Source organism: Dysidea avara, chromosome 3 (genome assembly GCF_963678975.1).
Source record: "Dysidea avara chromosome 3, odDysAvar1.4, whole genome shotgun sequence".
NCBI classification, from domain to species: Eukaryota; Metazoa; Porifera; class Demospongiae; order Dictyoceratida; family Dysideidae; genus Dysidea; species Dysidea avara.
Genome location: NC_089274.1, coordinates 27,563,823 through 27,579,111, shown reverse-complemented (window position 1 = coordinate 27,579,111; position 15,289 = coordinate 27,563,823). Strand labels below are relative to the sequence as shown.

The following is a 15,289-nucleotide window of genomic DNA, read 5'->3' as shown; positions in this document are numbered from 1 at the left end:
CTCGAAGGCCTTCTTGAAGGTTAACTTGTCCTCAGCCAGTAGTCGCTTCTGAACTTGTGGTTCATTGATGCCACACACCAGTCGGTCGCGCAACATAAGATCCAACGTTTCACCGAAATTGCAGTGCTCCGATAAGGATCGCAATTCAGCAACATAGGCCGCGACAGTTTCATCCGATTCTCTTACTCTGGTATTAAAGCGGAATCGTTGAGCAATCTCAGACGGAGGTGGGCAAAAATGAGTTGTCATTGTCTTCACCAAATTCTTGAACGAAACGTCAGTCGGCTTGTTGGGTGCGACAAGATTACGAAGGACCTTATATGCCTTGGCTCCCATAGAGCTGATGAGTACTGAACGTTGCTTGGTAGAGTCTGTAATATCATTTGCAACGAAATAATGCTCCATGCGCTCAATGTATTGCACCCAATCGTCGCCATTTGCAGTGTTAAATTCTTCCAACTTTCCAAAGGACACAGTCATTACGTAGCGTAGGATACGATAGTCCTCGTCGCCAAATGTGATAACGCAACAGTTTAATGATTCACATGGATATCTTTTTGAACAACTACAATTTAATGCACACCGTCAACTGACTGAACAATGCCTGAGTGGGCGCGTATTACAAATGTGCGCATGCGTGAAAATCAATCTACTACAATAGCTCTACTCACCAATTTGAGATTTTACAATCGTTCAAAATCAGATGAGGGACAATATACTTGCAGAAGTGTGCTTAACCACAGTATTAATGCAACAGTGATGATAATAGTTGATGGTATGTGCTTGTTTAACTAATAGTCATATTAACATAATGAAATATTGTTTGCAAACATATAGTATTGCCTTGTAGAGGTATATATACATTTTGAGTACTCCTTATTTAATCTTGAGCTGCATTCTGTTGGAAATGCAACTATATCAAGACACACGGTAGTGTGTCGTGCGGCCCAAGAAGCCGGCGCGCCACACCGTGAGTATATTGACAGGAAGAACGAAAACGTCATTTTCACACCTTTGTATCTCGGTGATCACTTATCTGATTGGAACCAAATTTGCTACACAGTTGCCCGCCAGCCAAAGGAGTCTACATTCCAAATTTGAAGGAAATCGCTCCAGCCATTTCCGAGATACGAGCTGCCAAAGTTTCGTTTTTTTTCTTCGTTTTTTTTTCTTCGTCTTTTCGCACACTTGCAAAAATTGCTATAACAAGCAAACGCGTACTCCAATCGCCTTGACATTTGGCACACAGAAAGGGAGTCCAAAGGCGAATCCTAGCATCAAATTTGGTACAAATCCGATGAATGGTTCAGGAGTTATGACCGATTATTCGCGTAAAACAAGATCGATTTGTTGTCACGCCTACAGGGTAAACCGCTTCGTGGAATGAGTTGAAAATTGCTATGTAGATGGAGTAACCATCGTAGGAGTGCCTTTTGGTGGTTTGAAAGGAATCGAGATAAAGACCACGGAGATATGACACAAAACCCAACCTGTGTCACAATTACGCGATCGATTTTTATGAATAAAAAAGTATTAGTTTTCACGCCTACTAGGAAAACCGCTTAGAGAAATGAGCTGAAAATCGGTGTATAGCTGGAATAATGTTCATAGAAAGTCCTTGCAGTAGTACAGAAGAATTGGATTACAAACCACTGAGTTATGATTCGAAAGCCAACTCCGTGTAGCAAATGCGAGATCGAGATACTCTAATAGAACAGTCACCCTAATAGAGCATTCGGCTAATTTATTTACTCCATTATAGAATTCTATTACATCACAAGTTATTCTGTAGGGAGTTCAGCTGCAAACAGTTAATCTTATAGACAGTTCAGCAAGAAGACAGTCACCATGTGGAGAGTTAAGCAAATATACCACTATAGAGATTCAGAACATTACAAGTCACACTGAAGAAAGTTCAGCTATAAACAAGTCATGCACTGTGTAGAGAATTCAACTACAATTAAGTCACTCTCTAGAGAATTCAGTTACACAGAATTCTGCTACACACAAGTCACTGTGGAGAGAGTTCAGCTACAAACAAATTACCCTTTAGAGTGATCAGCTACAAACAAAACTCTTTGCAGGGTGTTCAACTGCAACAAATCAATTACCTTTAGAGCGATCAGCAATGAACAAATCAACACAAATCTACCTGTAGAGAGATCAGCTAGAAACAAATCACCCTGAAGAGAGTTCAGCTACAAAAAATCACCCTGTAGAGACATCAGCTAGAAACTAGACACAATGTAAGGAGTTCAGCTACAAGCAATCACCCTGTAGAGAGTTCAGCTAAAACAAATCAACCTGCAGAGAGATCAGCTACAAACAATCACCTTATAGAGAGTTCAGCTACAAACAGATTACCTGTAGAGAGATCGGCTACAAACAAATCAACCTGCAGAGAGATCATCTATATACACACAAATCAACTTGTAGACAGATCAGCTACAAACAAATCACCCTGTAGAGAGATCAGCTAGAAACTACACACAATGTAAGGAGTTCAGCTACAAACAAATCACCCTGTAGAGAGATCAGCTACAAACTAGACACAAAGTAAGGAGTTCAGCTACAAGCAAATTACCCTGTAGAGAGTTCATCTACAAACAAATCAACCTGTAGAGCAATCAGCTAGAAACAAATCACCCTGAAGAGAGGTCAGCTACAAAAAATCACCCTGTAGAGAGATCAGCTAGAAACAAATCACCCTGAAGAAAGGTCAGCTACAAAAAAATCACCCTGTAGAGAGATCAGCTACAAACAAATTGCCCTGTAGAGAGATCGGCTACAAACAAATCAACCTGCAGAGAGATCAGCTACACACAAATCAACTTGTAGAGAGTTCAGCTACAAACAAATTACCCTGTAGAGAGATCGGCTACAAACAAATCAGCCTGTAGAGAGTTCAGCTAAAACAAATCAACCTGCAGAGAGATCAATTACAAACAAATCACTTTATAGAGAGTTCAGCTACAAACAAATTACCCTATAGAGAGATCGGCTACAAACAAATCAACCTGCAGAGAGATCAGCTACACACAAATCAACTTGTAGAGAGATCAATTACAAACAAATCACCATGTAGAGAAATCAGCTAGAAACTACACACAATGTAAGGAGTTCAGCTACAAATAAATCACCTTATAGAGAGTTCAGCTACAAACAAATCACTCTGTAGAGAGATCAGCTAGAAACTGGACACAATGTAAGGAGTTCAGTAACAAGCAAATCACCCTTTAGTGAGTTCAGCTACAAACAAATCAACCTGCAGTGAGATCACCTACAAAAAAGCACCTTGTACAGAGTTCAGCTACAAACAAATTACCCTGTATAGAGATCGGCTACAAACAAATCAACTTGTAGAGAGATCAGCTACACACAAATCAGCTTGTAGAGAGATCAGCTACAAACAAATCACCCTGTAGAGAGATCAGCTAGAAACTAGTCACAATGTAAGGAGTTCAGCTACAAGTAAATCACCCTGTAGAGAGTTCAGCTAAAACAAATCAACCTGCGGAGAGATCAGCTACAAATAAATCACTTTATAGACAGTTCAGCTACAAACAAATTACCTTGTAGAGAGATCGGCTGCAAATTAATCAACCTGCAGAGAGATCAGCTACACACAAATCAACTTGTAGAGAGATCAGCTACAAACAAATCACCCTGTAGAGAGATCAGCTAGAAACTAGATACAATGCAAGGAGTTCAGCTACAAGCAAAATCACCCTTTAGTGAGTTCAGCTACAAACAAATCAACCTGCAGTGAGATCACCCACAAAAACGCACTTGTACAGAGTTCAGTTACAAACAAATCACCCTGTAGAGAGATCAGGTAGAAGAATTCACCTTGTAGAGAGTTCATTTACAAAGAAACCATCATATAGAGAGTTCAGCTACAAAGAAATTACCCCGTAGAGAGTTCAGCTAGAAGAAGTCACCTTGTAAAGAGTTTAGCTACAAAGAAACCATCATGTACAGAGTTCAGCTACAAAGAAACCACCTGTACAGAATTCAACTACAAACAAATCACCCTGTATAGAGATCAGCTAGAAGAAGTTACCTTGTAGATAGTTCAGCTACAACAATTCACCCTGTAGAAAGATCATGCTAGAAGAAGTCACCTTGTAGAGTGTTCAGTTACAAAGAAACCATCATGTAGAGAGTTCAGCTGCAAACAAATCACTCTGTAGAGAGTTCAGCTACAAAGAAACCGCCATGTAGAGAGTTCAGCCTCATACAAACCACCTAGTAGAGAATTCAACTACAACAAATCACCCTGTAGAGAAGAAGTTACCTTGTAGAGAGTTCAGCTACAAAGAAACCACCATGTAGAGAGTTTAGCTGCAAACAATTCACCTGTAGAGAGTTCAGCTAGAAACAAATCACCCCGTAGAGAGATCAACTGGATGAAGTCACCTTGTAGAGAGTTCAGCTACAAAGAAACCATCATGTAGAGAATTCAGCTGCAAACAAATCACCCTGCAGAGAGTTCAGCTACAAAAAAATCACCCTGTAGAGAGTTCAGCTAGACGAAGTCACCTTATAGAGAGTTCAGCTATAAAGAAACCATCATGTAGAGAGTTCAGCTATAAAGACACCACCATGTAGAGAGTTTAGCTGCAAACAAATCACCTGTTACAGAGAGTTCAGCTACAAAGAAACCATCCTGTATATAGTTCAGCTACATTTCAAGTCACCCAGTAGAGAGATCAGCTGCAAAAAAAATCCTGTGGGGAATAATGAGCATGTAATAAATATATGTATATAATTTGTATAATTACTAATAAAATCAAAAATAATTGAAGTACTAAAATTCTTCTTTAAGTTCTTTTCTTCTTCCTGTGGTAAAGAAAAAAACACATGGGTTAAAAAAGCCCCAAAGCCAGCCATAGGCCGGCTTTGCAGTATACAAATACAAAAAGAAGTGATATCTAATCAAAAACAGCCAAGCTGTAAAAAAAAGTGCGGCCCCCATAAAGGCCATGGTGAAAAAAGATGTGAAATCCAAGGTGGCGGCCAAGAAATGGCTGTGATGGTAGGTTAATGGTTACATTTTAATAACAACAATTCAGGTGAATTTGGTGCCAAGACCAAGCGGCACAAAATTCACCTGAATTGCCGTTATTAAAATGTAACCATTAACCTACCATCACAGCCATTTCTTGGCCGCCACCTTGGATTTCACATCTTTTTTCACCATGGCCTTTATGGGGCCGCACTTTTTTTTACAGCTTGGCTGTTTTTGATTAGATAAATATATCAAGACACACGGTAGTGTGTCGTGCGGCCCAAGAAGCCGGCGCGCCACACCATGAGTATATTGACAGGAAGAACGAAAACGTCATTTTCACACCTTTGTATCTTGGTGATCACTTATCTGATTGGAACCAAATTTGCTACACAGTTTCCCGCCAGCCAAGGGAGTCTACATTCCAAATTTGAAGGAAATCGCTCCAGCCATTTCCGAGATACGAGCTGCCAAAATTTCGTTTTTTTTTCTTCGTTTTTTTCTTCTTCGTCTTTTCGCACACTTGCAAAAATTGCTATAACAAGCAAACGCGTACTCCAATCGCCTTGACATTTGGCACACAGAAAGGGAGTCCAAAGGCGAATCCTAGCATCAAATTTGGTACAAATCCGATGAATGGTTCAGGTGTTATGACCGATTATTCGCGTAAAACAAGATCGATTTGTTGTCACGCCTACAGGGTAAACCGCTTCATGGAATGAGTTGAAAATTGCTATGTAGATGGAGTAACCATCGTAGGAGTGCCTTTTGGTGGTTTGAAAGGAATCGAGATAAAGACCACGGAGATATGACACAAAACCCAACCTGTGTCACAATTACGCGATCGATTTTTATGAATAAAAAAGTATTAGTTTTCACGCCTACTAGGCAAACCGCCTAGAGAAATGAGCTGAAAATCGGTGTATAGCTGGAATAATCTTCAAAGAAAGTCCTTGCAGTAGTACAGAAGAATCGGATTACAAACCACTGAGTTATGATTTGAAAGCCAACTCCGTGTAGCAAATGCGAGATCGAGATACTCTAATAGAACAGTCACCCTAATAGAGCATTCGGCTAATTTATTTACTCCATTATAGAATTTTATTACATCACAAGTTATTCTGTAGGGAGTTCAGCTGCAAACAGTTAATCTTATAGACAGTTCAGCAAGAAGACAGTCACCATGTGGAGAGTTAAGCAAATATACCACTATAGAGATTCAGAACATTACAAGTCACACTGAAGAAAGTTCAGCTATAAACAAGTCATACACTGTGTAGAGAATTCAGCTACAATTAAGTCACTCTCTAGAGAATTCAGTTACACAGAATTCTGCTAAGAGAAGTGCCGGCCAGCAAGGGGAGTCTACACACCAAATTTGAAGAAAATCGCTCCAGCCATTTCCGAGATACGAACGAACAAAATTTCGTTTTAATTTCTTCGTTTTTTTCTTCTTCTACTTCTTCATTTCGCACATTTCGCAAAATCCGCCATAAAACACGAATGCGTGCTCGGATCGGGCTGAAATTTGGCACACTTAAAGGGCTCATTAAGGCAGATCTCTGTACCAACTTTGGTAGGAATCCGATGAACATTCACGGAGTTATGACCGATTATTTGCGTAAAATAAGGTTGAAGGTCTGTCACGCCTACAGGGTAAACTCCTTTGAGGAATCAGTTGAAAATTGTTATGTATATGGAGCAACCATCGTAGGAGTACCTTTTTGTGGTTTGAAAGGAATCGGGATAAAGACCACGGAGATATGACACAAAACCCGACCTGTGTCAAAATTACGCGATCGATTATTATCAATAAAAATACTATTAGTTTTCGTGTCTATCAGGAAAACCGCTTAGAGTTAATTATTATTATTATTATTATAGAGCAATGAGCTGAAAATCAGTGTGTAGCTGGAATAATCAACATAGAAAGTCCTTGCAGTAGTACAGAAGAATCGGATTACAAACCACTGAGTTATGATTCGAAAGGCAACTACGTGTAGCAAATGCGAGATCGAGATACTCTAATAGAACAGTCACCCTAATAGAGCATTCAGCTACGTTTATAACTTACTCCATTACAGAATTATATTACATTGCAGGATATTCTGTATGGAATTCAGCTACAAACAGTTAATCTGATAGATAATTCAGCTACATGCAAGTCACCCTGTAGAGAGTTCATCTAGAAACAAGTCACCCTGTATCAGCTAGAAGAAGTCACCTTGCAGAGAGTTCAGCTACAAAGACACCATCATGTAGAGAGTTCAGCTGCAAACCAATCACAACTCAGCTACAAACAAACATGCCCTGTAAAAAGATAAGCTAGAAGAAGTTACCTTGTAGAGAGTTCAGCTACAAAGAAATCACCATGTAGAGAGTTAAGCTGCAAACAAATCACCTGTATAGAATTCAGCTACAAACAAATCACCCTGCAGAGAGTTCAGCTAGAAGAAGTTACCTTGTAGAGAGTTCAGCTGCAAACAAATCACCTGTATAGAATTCAGCTACAAACAAATCACCCTGCCGAGAGATCAGCTAGAAGAAGTCACCTTGTAGAGAGTTCAGCTATAAAGTAACCACCATGTAGAAAGTTCAGCTGCAAACAAATCCCCCGTAGAGAGTTCAGCTAGAAACAAGTCACCCTGTAGAGAGATCAGCTAGAAACAACTCATCCTGTAGAGAGTTCAGCTAGAAGAAGTCACATTGTAGAGAGTTCAGCTACAAAGAAACTACCATGTAGAGAGTTCAGCTGCAAACAAATCACCCTGTAGAGAACTCAGCTACGAACAAATCTCCCTGTAGAAAGATCAGCTAGAAGAAGTTACTATGTAGGAAGTTCAGCTACGAACAGATCACCCTGTAGAGAGTTCAGCTACAAACAAATCACCCTGTAGAGAGTTCAGTTACAAAGAAACCACCATGTAGAGAGTTCAGCTGCAAAAAAATCAATCACTCTGTAGAGAGTTCAGCTAGAGGAAGTCATCTTGTAGAGAGTTCAGCTGCAAATAAATCACCCTGTAGAGAATTCAGCTACAAACAAATCACCCTGTAGAAAGATCAGCTAGAAGAAGTTACCTTGTAGAGAGTTCAGCTACAAAGAAACCACCATGTAGAGTGTTCAGCTGCAAACAAATCAACTGTAGAGAGTTCAGCTTGAAACAAGTCACCTTGTAGAGAGATCAGCTAGAAACAAGTCACCCTGTAGAGAGTTCAGCTAGAAGAAGTCACATTGTAGAGAGTTCAGCTACAAAGAAACTACCATGTAGAGAGTTCAGCTGCAAACAAACACCCTGTAGAGAACTCAGCTACAAACAAATCGCCCTGTAGATAGATCAGCTAGAAGAAGTTACCTTGTAGGGAGTTCAGCTACAAAGAAATCATCATGTAGAGAGTTCAGCTGCAAACAAATCATCCTGTAGAGAGTTCAGCTATGAAAATATCACCCTGTAGAGAGTTCAGCTAGAAGAAGTCACCTATTAGAGAGTTCAGCTACAAAGCAACCACCATGTAGAGAGTTCAGCTGCAAAAAATCAATCACTCTGTAGAGAGTTCAGCTAGAAGAAGTCACCTTGTAGAGAGTTCAGCTGCAAATAAATCACCCTGTAGAGAGTTCAGCTGCAAACAAATCACCTGTAGAGAGATCATCTAGAAGAAGTCACCATGTAGAGAGTTCAGCTACAAAGAAACTGCCATGTAGAGAGTTCAGCTGCAAACAAATCAGCCTGTACAGAGTTCAGATACAAATAAATCACAGATCAGCTGGAAACAAGTCGCATTGTAGAGAGATCAGGTAGTATAAGTTACCTTGTAGAGAGTTCAGCTACAAAGAAACCACCATGTAGAGAGTTTAGCTGAAAACAAATCACCCAGTAGAAAGTTCAGCTATGAACAGATCACCCTGTTGAGAGTTCAGTTAGAAACAAGTCATCCTGTAGAGAGATCACCTAGAAGGATCACCTTGTAGAGAGTTCAGCTACAAACAAATCACCTGTAGAGAGTTCAGCTACAAACAAATCGCCCTGTAGATAGATCACCTAGAAGAAGTTACCTTGAAGGGAGTTCAGCTACAAAGAAATCACCCTGTAGAGAGTTCAGCTACAAAGAAATCATCATGTAGAGAGTTCAGCTGCAAACAAGTCATCCTGTAGAGAGTTCGGCTATGAAAAAATCACACTGTAGAGAGTTCAGCTAGAAGAAGTCACCTTTTAGAGAGTTCAGCTACAAAGCAACCACCATGTAGAGAGTTCAGCTGCAAACACATCACCCTGTAGAGAATTCAGCTACAAACAATTGTCTTGTAGAGAGACCAGCTAGAAACAAGTCACCCTGTAGACAGATCAGCTAGAAGAAGTTACCTTGTAGAGAGTTCAGCTGCAAACAAATCAGCCTGTACAGAGTTCAGATACAAATAAATCACAGATCAGCTGGAAACAAGTCGCATTGTAGAGAGATCAGGTAGTATAAGTTACCTTGTAGATAGTTCAGCTACAAAGAAACCACCATGTAATGAGTTTAGCTGCAAACAAATCACCCAGTAGAAAGTTCAGCTATGAACAGATCACCCTGTTGAGAGTTCAGTTAGAAACAAGTCATCCTGTAGAGAGATCACCTAGAAGTATCACCTTGTAGAGAGTTCAGCTACAAACAAATCACCTGTAGAGAGTTCAGCTACAAACAAATCGCCCTGTAGATAGATCAGCTAGAAGAAGTTACCTTGTAGGGAGTTCAGCTACAAAGAAATCACCCTGTAGAGAGTTCAGCTACAAAGAAATCATCATGTAGAGAGTTCAGCTGCAAACAAATCATCCTGTAGAGGGTTCAGCTATGAAAAGATCACCCTGTAGAGAGTTCAGCTAGAAGAAGTCACCTTTTAGAGAGTTCAGCTACAAAGCAACCACCATGTAGAGAGTTCAGTTGCAAACACATCACAATGTAGAGAATTCAGCTACAAACAAATCGTCCTGTAGAGAGACCAGCTAGAAACAAGTCACCCTGTAGACAGATCAGCTAGAAGAAGATACCTTGTAGAGAGTTCAGCTGCAAACGAATCACCCTGTAGAGAATTCAACTACAAACAGATAACCCTGCAGAGAGTTCAGCTAGAGTCAACTCACCCTGTAGAGAGAATCCTGTAAAGAGTTCATCTACGTACAAGCAGATCACCCTGTAGAGATTTCAGCTACATTTCAAGTCACCCAGTAGAGAGATCAGCTGCAAATTATCCTGTGGGGATTAATTGACATGTAATTATATGCTCTCTTTTTATATTATGAACTCTTGATATATGCATTATATATATAATTTGTACATTTACTGATAAAATCAGAATGAGTTAAGGTGTTTATAAAATCTGCTTCATCTTTTTCTTTTTCCTGTGGTAAAGAAAAATATATAGGTTAAAAAGCCCCAAAGCTGGCCATACAAATACAAAAAGAAGTGAAATCTAATCAAAAACAGCCAAGCTGTAAAAAAAGGAGTGCGGCCCTTGAAAAGGCTATGGTGAAAAAAGATGTGAAATCCAAGGTGGCGGCCAAGAAATAGCTGTGATGGTAGGTTAATGGTAAAAATTTTAATAACGACAATTCAGGTGAATTTTGTGCCAATTGACCAAGCGGCACCAAATTCACCTGAATTGTTGTTATTAAAATTTTTACCATTAACCTGCCATCACAGCCATTTCTTGGCCGCCACCCTGGATTTCACATCTTTTTTCACCATAGCCTTTTTCAAGGGCCGCACTCCTTTTTTTACAGCTTGGCTGTTTTTGATTAGATTAGCCTATCTGAGATAACCTGTTTGATGGTAAAGTGTATACCAAATCAAAATAAGGAGTAGCTAACATTGTTACAATTTGTAAAATTTGTAAATTGATGACATCAGAATTGCTACTGTTCTATTAGAGTAGTGACTGCTCTATTAGAGTATCTCAATCTTTGCACAAAAATTCAAATTTATTTGCCTCACTTTCTTTACGGTGTACAGTTTAACTATAAATGTTAGGCACATTTATAAGCGTTGTCTTCTATTTGCCCATTGGCTTTCTATACTTCTAAATGCAGTGTGAATGCATGACTCTAGTTTCTGGTATACATATGGTACTGTAGGTCCAAGAGGGGCCAGAGAAGGGCCAAGGGGGCACAGCACTCCTTGGCCCCCCCTCAAATCCGCCTATGCTCATGAACATTGTGACTGCTTTATTAGAGTAATTGACTGCTCTATTAGAGTATCTCGATCTTGTATGCAATTTCTTGAAGAGGGGGGAATTTGCCCCAAATGCCCCATCCTGGATCCGCCATTGTAGTATGTAAATACAACAATACATAATCTCCATTTCATCACTATGAAACGACACTAAGTGGAGGATATTGTTACATCTCTAGTATGTACACTCCATCAGTACAACCTGTCTTAATGGCCACCAGTATAGAAAGACAACCTCTCTTGAAAAGCCATTCCAAATCGAGAATTTATACACTGCTACCTGTTTATTGAGTGAAGGTGGCAATACACAAGTTCCACCGTAATTTATGCAAGTGATCTGATCTTGTATATTCTGTCAGTGGACTTGGCAAGGACAAAATGTGACCCAAATTGTCCTGGATGATCCATACTCAATCCACTTATGATCCAGTGGCACAATGGAACTGAGTATTTATAGAAAATACAGTTATAATTATTTCTAAGATGTGTGGACACATTACAACATGTGCATACAAGACATGCTACGTACCGTTTTAGCATTTCAAGTCACCATATTATGCACGGACCAGTCAACAATGCTTCATAGTGCCAATCAATAAACCTGAAGAAGAACAGTTACAAAAAATAAAAATGCACATAAATACAGTAAAACCTCATTTATAGGGCCAGCTCTGGGACCAAAAAAAATTTGGCCTGAATAACAAGGTGGCCTTATTAATGAGGTCATAAAGTACTGTTTATCTACATTTGGAATCTTCTATAGGCGACCAATATAATGAGGTGGTCTTATTAAAGAGGTGGCCACTAAATGAGGTTTCACTATACATATGGTTAACAATAGTGAACAATATTAATGGTTAACAATAATATGCTGAAGCCTTACTCAGGTCACTTCTTGTGACAGATTGCTCTGTACACAAATGACATATTCAGGGATTGTATTTAGAGGGATGATAAAGTAACGCATTATGACTTAAATACTCATGATGTGTCACTACTAGGCAGTATCTGATATGGCAGGCAGGCAGGCAAGCAGGCAGGCAGGCAGGCATGCAGTAGAAAATTCTATTGAATAATAAAATAAAAAAAGATTCTGTAGCAACTTGACGGAAATGTTTCAGGTCAATCTGAAGACACTTTTGGGCTTGGTTTTACCCAACCAATACTGTCATGTCATTGTGAGAAAACATTGCGGCAGGTTTTTGGGTTATGTTATATCATGGATCGCCCCCACACCTTGGATGTCCCTACTATACAGTACTATCGTACTGTATGATAAATTACTCCATGTTTCCAACATATTGATTAATTACAACAAGTATCTCTAGAACAATGATTGTGATTCATAATTTAGAATAAAGTGGCTAAAGCATGAAGTCACAACTATATTGCTCCTCTGATGCCTCTCCTGAGATGGGCCGCATTGATGAGCACAGGGACTTTTAAACTTTTAGCAATCTGGTCCTTTTTATTCAGTTGTCCAGCACGTGCTTTCTTTGTGCTGGGGGTGGTAGGCAAGGGCAGTCCATCCAGCCCGGGGAAAAAAATACAATGACCAAATAGCGAAATCTAAATTAACGTAGGCGATCCACTGTCATAGCAACCCTGTGTCTAATAATAGTAACTATCTATTTATTCGATATACCATAAAAATAAAATTTTAAAAAACTTTATACTAGTGAATAATACAATCATGGATCATCAATTACTGCACTACAGCCATAGCTTACTGTACTACAACCATAGCTTCTATCTCGGCTTCTATTATGTGTGATACAGTATTGTTGTCTGGTAACGTTTGAGTGGAAAATTCAAAGTTCCAAAGCTCAGGCCTTAATTACCGTATAGTAAAAAAACTTTAGCGATAAAAACTTTGGCGAATACCGTAGGCGGGGAAAGTTACGCGTGGGAAAAGTTTCGCGAATTGCACTCTACTTTGTATACCGGAGTAAAAGTTTCGCAATAACAACTACAATCGCGAAGTTTGCGAAACTTTTCCCACGCGTAACTTTCCCGCCTACGGTAGCGTTCAATTCGCCAAAGTTTTTTCGCCAATTATTTTAGATGATCACACGACTGAGCACATTGAGTAACTAGAACTTGAGATGAAGGTCAGCTCGTACCACCATGCAATAAAGATCGAGCTGACTTTGGAGATCTTGATCTTCCTAGGAATGTGTCCCACAGTTGTAACCGGCTTCCCGTTTGCATGTCAGTTAGTTCATCGTCTCGTGATGGATTTGGCCAAATACTTTGATATACGTGATAAGGCCACTCCAAATGAGAGTGTAGTTTCCCGTCCTCCGTCCGCATCACGTCTGGGCAGCCGCATTACATTATCGTCATTATTTTTCCAAAACCACTTCCTGTGCTGAAACTTCTCATGGAGCCTTTTATTTTGTATTGCTAAAAAGCACAATGAAACCTAAAATGAACGGTTCTAATGGTTGCTAGCTTGCAAAAAAAACCATTTTCATGACCTTGAAATCTTCTGAAGATCGAGATTCTCTACTGAATAGAGCAGTCGAATCTTTAATAATGAATAATGATAATAAGCCTCCCGCCCGCACCGAAAAGCGAAAACCTCAGAACGGGAAACTACAGTCCTATTTGGAGTAGCTTAACCTCTGCTACTGGAGTTTACTGAAACGAAAGTAAATACAGTCGCTCTCGGCATCAGCGTTGAAACCGGGTTGGGTCATCCGTGTCATCTGGGTCAACCGGGTCACATTTTCTCAGGGTCATCCGGATCAGACCCGGTTTACAAATTATCCAGATTGGAAACGAAATTGTTCGTTTGACGACGTGGAAACTTATAGACGCTATCCGCGTAGCTCTTTCGTGAGCCACGCCCACCTATCACGTTACAAACATACGCTCAGCCACGCCCGTTCATTAGTATGTGCAGTCTGTAACACAAAATTGTATCCGTTGCTGTCTACAAGCTTACGTGGAGCCACGCTCACTAATCGATTTTTGCACAAGTTGTATGTTTGTAAATGAGATACCATCAATTGTATCAAGTCCGGTGCTATTGTTTGCTGATGATACAAAAATCTTTCGAGTCATTAGAAATAGAGAAGACTATACTGCGTTACAGAGTGACTTAGACTTACTTCAAAGATGGTCACAACAGTGGCTTTTGAATTTTAATATTTCCAAGTGCAAACACCTTCACTTCGGCCCAGCCCACCACTATGGTCCTTACTGTCTCAACGGAATATTTATTGACATCAATGCAACGCACAGCGACCTCGGTATTGTTTTTGACGATCAGCTCAAATTCCACCATCACACCACTCAAGCTACTACCAAAGCTAACCGAGTACTTAGTTTGATTAAGAAATCATTTGAATACCTTGACTCTACCATGCTAACTTGTTTGTTCAATACATTAGTTCGACCTATCTTGGAATACAATAATCCTATTTGGGGGCCTCATTACATTCTAGACAACAGAAAGGTAGAGAAGATACAACGAAGGGCTACTCGTCTCATCCCACAACTTCAAGACAAATCTTACTCAGAGAGGTTGACACAACTAGATTTGCCATCTCTTCATTATAGACGATTGAGAGGTGATCTAATATTTCTTTTCAAAATTCTTAACAATTATTTCACCACCGATTTTACTGATATATATACGTACTCAAGATCTATTACCAGGGGGCATCAATTCAAATTGTTTAAGGAACGCTCAAGACTATTGTGTAGATCTAATTACTTTATCAATAGAATCACCAACAATTGGAATAGTTTGCCTAATTATGTTGTAAATAGTTCTTCGATTAACACTTTTAAATCATTATTAGATAGTCATTTAATTGATTCAAGAGTTATTTTTGTATAATTACTGCATTGATCGGGTATGCAGGCTGTGCCTTTACCCGTATTTAATCATAATCATAATCATAATAATCATATAGTCTAGTCTTGCAGCAGGATAAGCACTTCTGTGAGCCACACCCACTTTAATATATCGGGAAATTGTAATACTAGGTATGCACGAAGCCACACCCAATTGCTGTCTGTAAATTCACAGTAGCTACGTAAAACCAGACTCACTGACTGATT

General features: G+C 39.6%; 1 long non-coding RNA gene across 2 annotated transcripts in view; it reads right to left on the bottom strand.

Annotated features, from left to right (window-relative positions):
- LOC136250605 (uncharacterized) overlaps positions 1–15,289 on the bottom strand; it is a 91,162-nt gene that overhangs the window by 73,560 nt on the left and 2,313 nt on the right. For both annotated transcript variants that reach the window (XR_010698590.1, XR_010698591.1), the window contains exon 2: positions 11,745–11,816. This is a non-coding gene — a long non-coding RNA (uncharacterized lncRNA). The remainder of the gene's footprint in view (positions 1–11,744; positions 11,817–15,289) is intronic.